Here is an 8,886-nt window from a genome sequence, read left to right as displayed (position 1 = left end):
ATAAATTAAAATCCGATCGATTTGCCCCAGTAAAACTGTGAAGTCATATTGAAACCATGACTAAATAAATTAAAAGCCTTGGCTATTTATATTGAACTTTATCTAAAATGCATTCGTTTTATGGCTTCAATGAAAATTACTCATCCATTTGGCCCAGTGAAACTGAATTGAATTACTTGTCCATTTGGCCCAGTGAAACTGTTAGTTTTCAGGTTGAAACCTTAAATATATGACCCAGAAAAGCCCCAGACCGGTATCCTTAACTAAGTCGAAAACCGTGGGTAATTGATAATTAAGTGGAACCATTATAGAAGACAGGCTTTCCCATCTCTAGATTTAGTGAACAGGTTTTCTCGCCCCTCTTCGTTGGATCCTTGTGATATACAAGCAACTGATGTCGAAGCTGCCCGTGCCTTCAACAGGGAGACGTTTTCCCCCAAAGCTCCAACTGCAACAGAGTAGATTCGAATTAACATGATATGACGCATTGGACCCTTCAGATAGGACCCTTCAGAGTTTACAGTAGATCTGATGATGAACACACCGAACCTTTGTAGCTGAGGCTAAATCTACTTCATCTAGCATTTGCAGGCCTGCGCCCGCCCAATTTCTACAATAAGGTTGGACTTAGGGCGCCTGGTCGAGGTGCTCTACCATGACCTTCAGAAACTTTTGCTCATCGTGCTCTGTGGTCTGAGAAAAAGGCTTCCAGCACCAGAACAAAGCAGCAGCAGGTCGTGCTCGGTGGTCTAAGAAGAAATCTTCTAGCACCAAAACAAAGCAGCAGCAGGTCCTCCAGTAGTCATGGAAGAAACACACGGGGATGCTCACCTCGTGGGCATTTGCAGTCATATGGTGCTTTGCGCTGTGCGCCCCTCAAAATTTCAAATTTGAAATTTTAAATTGAGCGATTTCCCCGCGTTTGGAAGATATTGGTCAAGATCCCGCCTCGTTTGAATGCAAAGAAATTCAAATTTCAAATTGATGGAAGGACTGCTCCGCGCACACACAATTCCTCTGACATTGGCGGTGGCCCCTGCTGTTCGAGGTCAGAACTCGAGAACTATCCACCGCATGCTCCTGTAAAATCTTTCTATGGGTCATATATGGTGAACCAACTTCCGCAGGAGCATTAAATGCCCTATGGCAGGCTGGTTAGCTCTTGCCGTGAATGGAGAGGAGAGCCCACAGGGGACTGTGAGCACGTGTGATCGTGAGTGGAATGCCACACTTCCCAATAAACCCTAAAAATAATTTACAGCTCGGGAGGTTTCGATGGATAATACAAGGAGTTCATGTGGTGAAGACAAGAAGAGAAAGTACCGGGCCATGCTCTTATACTCACCCACCGACAATTTTCAATAATGGATGGGTCACTGTGGAAAATGTATGGAAATGTATCATGTACCCACCATTTTACTCCATGGAAATTGCAGTCATGCATAACGATGTGTCTAGTCGTGGAAAAGTACTGAGGCCTAAGCCTGTAATTTCAAATCTTTTTTTCCCATCAAACAAAAATTTCATCACATTTTTACATTTTCGATGCCTTTTTTTTATGTTCTAAGTAAATTTAGAAATGTCAATTTCCCTAATTAGACAACTACTTTCCAAACTGTTTCATAGAGTGTGGGATACCAACTAAAAACTGCAACCTCTACCAACAAAAAACTACAACCTCTGCTCAGTGAAGATAAATGCCTCGTTTTCACAAATGTTGAGTGCATTGAATATTCCCCTTGCACACACATTGGAGAAACTAAATAAATGGATACAAAGGAGTTATCAATTTCTATTGCTTTGAAACTCCAATATAAGTCTATTCGAGTTTTAGGGTAAGGAAAGCCTTCTTCAAAAACCGTTGGAACTTAACCCAATGACTACATAATTATCAATTGCCAAATGTTTATTTCAGTTTTGAAATGTCATCAATCTAAAGCTTTACAAGTCCAAAATAAAAGCTAATACCTTTTACCTTTAACCATTGAACAATGAATCATATCAACTTAAAGCTTTACAAGTCTAGAACAAAAGCTAATGCCTTTCTTTAACCAGTCAACGTAGACAATTATGCCCAAAATTTTCTCTCCAAGTGAAAGAACAATGGATCATTTATGCGAAACTATGAAACGATAATAAAAAATATATCTAACGATAATCAAACATGTATCTAACTGCGTATTCATGTTATATCCGAAATAATGGTGGAGAATTTCCAAGAGTAGTTCGCTTTACAACTATCCCTAAAATGCTTTCATTATTTTATGTAAATAGAGAGTGAGAAATAATAATGAGAGAAATCAAACATTCACTCTAGGGAAATACACATTAATAGTTTAGGGAAGTCAAACATTCCAAAGAATTATGCAGAATAGAAAACTAATATTTAGGGAAAATACTCATTGAACACACATGGGATTGGTCAATTCTTATAACTTCCCAATTGAGGAGAAAATTAGAAGTCCCACTTTAGCATCGCAAGCACTCAGAGCTCATAAGCTTTCTTCAATAGCCCATTCCTATGCAAGGAGGCAAGGATGCATAGAAGGATGGAACTTTGAACTTACTATTTCCGTGCACATTCCAGATCTAATATAAACCCAATATTTGTTGATGATAACTAAATAAGCTCGTGAACCCCAAAAGTTCAGAATGAGAATCCAATAAAAAAAAAGGAAAAATAATATTAATTACAGACGTATACCAACCATATTCCATTCATAGGGGTTTGGTACCCTAATAAATAGGAGCATAAATACAGTTTTAAAACTCTCACTAATCCATTGACATAAAGTTAATGTAATGTACTATAATTTATCTTCCGTTCATAGGGGTTTGGTACCCTAATAAATAGGAGCATAAATACAGTTTTAAAACTCTCAACATTCCATTGACATAAAGATAATGTAATGTAATATAATTTATCTTCAGTTTAGAGGGGTTTGGTATCCTAATAAATAGGTGCACAAAAATAGTTTTAAACTCTCACCAATCCATTGACATAAAATTAATGTAATGTACTATAATTTGTACATATAGTTGAATGAGGTATTATAATATTCATAATATTCTACTGTAAGCTATCTTTACTTGATCAAGGTATTAGAGATTTTGATGGTTTAACTTTAAAATTGGAAGTCATTTTGACAGCGAAAAATTTTCAACAACTGTCAAATATGTTTTGTAATCCAAAATAAATCCTATGGAATGTCAAATTCTAGGCCTGCTGAGGCCCATGGTGTTTTATTCTGTCTTTTCCTCTTCTGTCACAAGCGAGCTTTGTTTCTTGATTCCATGTCAGGCCTCTATTAATTGCATTCATTGCAGCTCATTTTCTACATACAATTCACCTCACCTGAGATACATTTAGTGCTTTTGGGCGCAAATTTCTGCTTCTTCATAATCGTTCTGCACTTGCAAATTTCTTCTTCATACTCTGCCTTTACTCTCTGCTCGACTTTTCTTTGCTTTGGAGTTGCAAAAGCCATGGAGGCCATTGGGAGTGGAGCAGCAGCCAACATCATTAGCGAAGTTTGCAAAGTTTTTATTGGTCCATTTGTCCAACTCATAAAAGATGTTGTTCACTTGGATCGAAACACTCGACTTCTGCAAGAGAAGATAACAACCGCAAGATCCCGCTTAGAAGACACAGACAACCAATTTCAACATCAGCGAAGAAGTGCCTCGGCTGCCATAATTGATGCATTGCAAATGCTCCTATAGTCCATTGGAAATGCGGAAGGGATCATAAATCACTCCCAGCAAAGGCAAGGTTGTTTAGATCGCAACTTAGAAAATACTATACAGTGATCGACAATTGCTGCAATGATCTTCAAAGTGCCATTTCATCAATATGTGACACTCAAGAGGTTGCTTTGTCTGCACCACTGGAAGCAAAGACATTACTTCAGACAGTACAGGAGTCTGGCTTTCAGGGCTCAGGGATAAAAACAACGGAGATGCAGCTAAATAAATGGCTTGAAGATGCGAAAGATCATCAATTTCGGGTAATAGGCGTTGTTGGCATGGGTGGTGTTGGCAAGATGGCGTTGTTGAGAATGGTCTTTAACACCCACAAGAAAGGTAATGTGTTTGAAAACATGATTTGGTTAACTATTTCAGAAAAGTTAAACATTCAGGAGTTGCAGAGTGTTATTGCGGAAGAAATCAATTTAAAACTAGGGATCGACAGTTCTAATGCTGAGAGCAGTTCTGTTGTTCTTGACATGCGAAAGAGGGAACTTTCTAATTATCTCAAGGAGAAGAAATTTCTGCTCATTCTGGACGATGTGTGGAATCAAATCTAGCTGGAAGAAAAACTGGGAATCCCCTTAGGCAATTATAAAGGTAGTAGAGTGGTAATATCTACACGTAGCAAAGAAGTGATTCGAAAAATGGGGGCAAGTGATGACTACTCCATATAGATACAACCCCTATCCATGGAAGAAGGATGGTGATTGTTTGACAGAGTTGCCTTCAATGCAGGCCATGCTCCTACAAAAATTGTAGAGGATATTGCTAGAAAAGTTGTAGAAGAGTGTAAAGGTTTACCGCTGACGATAAATGTTGTTGCAGTAGCAATGAGGGGTCATGCTTCTGTTGATGAATGGAGTTTTGCTCTAAATCAAATGAAAAATGTAGATCCTGATTTTCTAAAGATGTACAGTGGCATTGATGAAGATCTCTATGGGCAACTCAAATGGAGTTACGATCATTTGAATGATCCTAACTTACAGAACTGTTTTCTACATTGTGGGGCCTTTGCCAAAGATGCAGAGATTGAGGTGGAGCAATTGGTGGAGATGTGGATAGGGGAGGGATTGGTTTGTAGCAGAGACATAGGAGTGCATAAAACTTCACGACATTCTTTGTGATATGGCGCTCCATATTGGTGAAAAGGAAGAGAAATGTTTATTTAGAACAAGTCAAAAGCTAGATCGGTTTCCTGCAGAAAAAGTGATGGACGATTGCAAGCGAATAGCAATTTGTTATTATAATGATATTGCATTTCTGCCCACATATTTCAGATGTCCAACAACACTTGGAACTTTGGTCTTAGCCCAAAATCAGAGTTTAAGAGAAGTTCCAAATGGCTTCTTACTCAATCTCCTCTCTCTAAGGGTTTTGGATCTTAGCAACACCAATATAACATATTTGCCAGAGTCAATGTGGCAACTCAAATAGCTTGAGTTTCTGGGGTTGAATGGCACCAACATCAATACTCTGCCCACTGAGGTATGCAATCTTTCTCGATTACAATTTTTGCATCTTTGAGACTGTTGAGAACTAAAATCATTTCCATGTACAATATGAGAGCTGAAAAATATCAAGCATTTAGATCTAAATGATTGTGACAGCTTAGCGGGGATTCCACGTGGGATCTCTCAGCTTATGTCATTGAACAAGCTAGGCTTGCTAATAGGTAAGGTTGTCCTGGGCGTGGACGAAGGTGAGAGTGGTATGTGCAGTTTGAAGGATTTTACAAATTTTCCAAATTTGATGGACCTCCGTATAAGTGTCAAAACGAGAAAGACAGTAGAAGAAAAAAGGTTAGGAATAAAAGTGGGTCCAATGGGAAATTGGTTGCAGATGAAGCATTTGGTATTGCAATTTGATAGGAATGAGCATGAGGTAATGGAGGATCTTCCCCCAGACATGAAAAACATGAAGAACCTGCAGACATTTTTTCTCTTCAGTTATCAAGGGATAAGACTGCTTAATTGTATTTATGACTTTAAACGAATGGAGCAGTTGTTTTTGTCCGATTGTGACTGACTGGAAGAGCTTCCACCATTGGAGAGATTGCTCAATTTAAGGGTATTGATACTATAGGAATTACATGCAGTGAGGGAGTTGGGGATTAGGGGAAGCGTTGGTGGATTTCCAATCTTGGTGCACTTGGAGATGTGGAACATGCCAGTGTTAGAGAGTATATCAAGCTCCTCCTCATCATCAAATGTTATGTGGATGGAGGGTAGAATGACCAAGCTTCAACTCTTGCATATACAGTATTGCAGCGCACTCAAGAGATTGCCGGTAGGAATCGAGAAGCTTTCAAATTTAAAAGACATAGAAATTGATGCTAGTGTATGGGAAAGATCCATTCAGGCAGATCATAACATAAAAATCTACCTGGAAGAAAAGCTCAAATTATTGTAAAATATATATAGAATTAAAGAAAATATGAATGTCTAACTAATTATTATTACAATCAATTTATTTATGGTGTGAAATATATTCCATTTTTTCAATGATCTCTAATGTTATTAAAGAAAAAGGTTATTAAAAAATATTTTTAATTTAAATTTTTTATTAAATATTTTAAATATTATATATAAATATAGATTACATTTTATTTTATAATTTGATAAAATAGTTTAATTATTTTATATATAAATCATATATTTCTTATCAATTTTTTTACAATAATTAATATCTTACAAAATTATTTTCTATTTTTAAATATGTTATTAACTTAATAATTATTTATTTATTTATGAATGAAAATTTATTTAATAGGGAAAGTGAGAAATTTAATTTGACAATGAAACTTAATATAAATTTATATTTTCCACACTGCATCCAAAATATAAAAAATCTAATGTGTTATTTACCTACAAGAGTTTACTTTTTATAGAATATGAGAGTAATAATATTTGGAAAGAAATTGGATTCAAATTTTTATATGCAAAAATGTAAAAATATAAATATCACGTTTATATGTAAAAATGTCAAAATTATAATGAGCTCGGGAGACTTTTCTCCAAGCTTTTTGAGCATAGGAATAAAACCTTAAATCAAACTAAATAATTTGTTTCTTTAGGTCCGATAGACCAAAGTTTGGTCTCAGTGGATGTTCATCATCATCATCATCATCATCATTTAATAATTTTTAAGATTTAATAAGAAAAAAACATTAATTATATTTGTGATTTTAATACATTAAAATAATGATAAAATTTTGAATTTTAATAAAATATTATTTTTTATTAATGCAAATAAATAAATATTTGAAAATATAGTTTTTATTTATTTAATATTTTTTTAATAATATAGTAATAATTAATATTTATTTTTAATTATAATTTAAAATGTTAATAATTTTATATTTTTAATTTTATTTAAATAATAGTTAAAGGAATTTAGCTTTAGTGGTATGATTCGTGATTTGTGTTCCAAGTAGTGTGTTCAAGTCTCTAGAGACATGCCAACCTTTGTGGCAATTCACTTTAAAATCTAGATGTATTGCTAGTGCTTTCTTATTTCATTTTCCAATGTATTGCTAGTATTTTCTTATTTCATTTTCCAAGTTTGTAATAGAGATGATAATAAACCAGCTTAGGTTCCCACTACTTCTAAGAATACATCTATGAAGATTCTATATACTTTATTACATAGTTTTAATGATTTATAAGTATGGTATTGTTTCTCTTTTCTCAAACAATTAACATTAAGAAGACTATGATTAGTTATTTTTTACAAGCAATTGTATAAAAGAAGAATATTTAAGCATGTAAATGGGACAATCTTTATGGCCTCATTCAAAATACAAAAACTCTTGGGGCATATTTACTATGAAGATGTCAAGATAGTCCATATTTTCATAAAATATGTAAATAATTTCAATGAATGAAGTGAGGCATTCAAATTGATCACTAAAGAAGTGGATTTTTGAGAAATTTTAAGCGAAGTCTTTCAAAGGTGAAAATAATGTACCTTGTGCCTTAATTTCACTATTTGTATCATGTTATGGCTACATCAGAGTGGTAGGAAACAATTGAAGATAGATTAATTTTACAACATAAATTCTAAAAGTTAAAAAATAATTATGAAACTATACTAATTTATCAATATTAAGTTGGATATAAAAACCAAAGCTTCAAATAATTTTTAAGCTCCATTAAATAATGAGATTTACCTACGTTAATGAGATTTACCCACATCCTTTTTCTCAAAAAAGGAATTTGAAAGTTGTTGGATTAATAGCAAGAACTCTAGTTCGTTAGATATACTTGTAATAATAATGTAAACTGTTCACCAAATTCAATGCCATGACCTACATACTGCCTTATCTTAATTATTTTCCTTTTTAAATTTTTTGTATAAACCTTGTATATTATTAAGCTGCCTTCAAAGCTACCAACAAAATAACATAATGATTACATTTAATTTATCTTAGCATACATCTCACGGATGATTAGATAATCATTTATCACAATACCATTTATAATTCACCTCCCATGTTTTCTATTATTTGTCTTCTACGTTTTCTTTCTTTTATTTATAACGATATTTATTGCTTTAAATTTCTTTTGAATAGAACAATGTGCTTTTGGCTAAATGACAAGTGGTAATGAAATTACCAACATTTGACATTTTTAAGCCATCAACTACCAAGTGCTCTTTCTGAGGAACAAGAGGATGATCCACATTGAAATGATATTTTGCATCCAAAAAGATGGCATGAATAGCTTGTTATATTACTTTTTTAAATGTTAATATCTTTGAATAATATATAACTATACCAATAGTATAAGTAAATTATAATTGTATTTAAGATATACAATCCTTGTTCACTGACTTTTCTCATAGTTAACATTTCATTAGGATACTCAAGAACTAATTCCCCTGATTATGAGTAGGATATATAAGTAACCTACAATAACTCCACACTAGGGAATATCAAGGTGGTTTGTTAATGAATTTGAACTAATACTTGAATGCTATTAAGCAATGAGCATAATACATCATATCAAAAGGTAAACATGTAGACATTTTACACATGGTAATGAATCCCTTAGTTCTCTTAAAAGCCACCCTTGCGCCATTGCTAGTTTATCTATTTCCATCCACATTGGTAGTAAATTTAATTGTCATTTTCCATAA

The sequence above is a fragment of the Pinus tabuliformis genome, chromosome 9 (genome assembly GCF_031772625.1).
Source record: "Pinus tabuliformis cultivar Carrire ecotype Pingquan chromosome 9, CPIR1, whole genome shotgun sequence".
NCBI lineage: Eukaryota > Viridiplantae > Streptophyta > Pinopsida > Pinales > Pinaceae > Pinus > Pinus tabuliformis.
Note: the sequence above shows the minus strand (reverse complement) of the source record.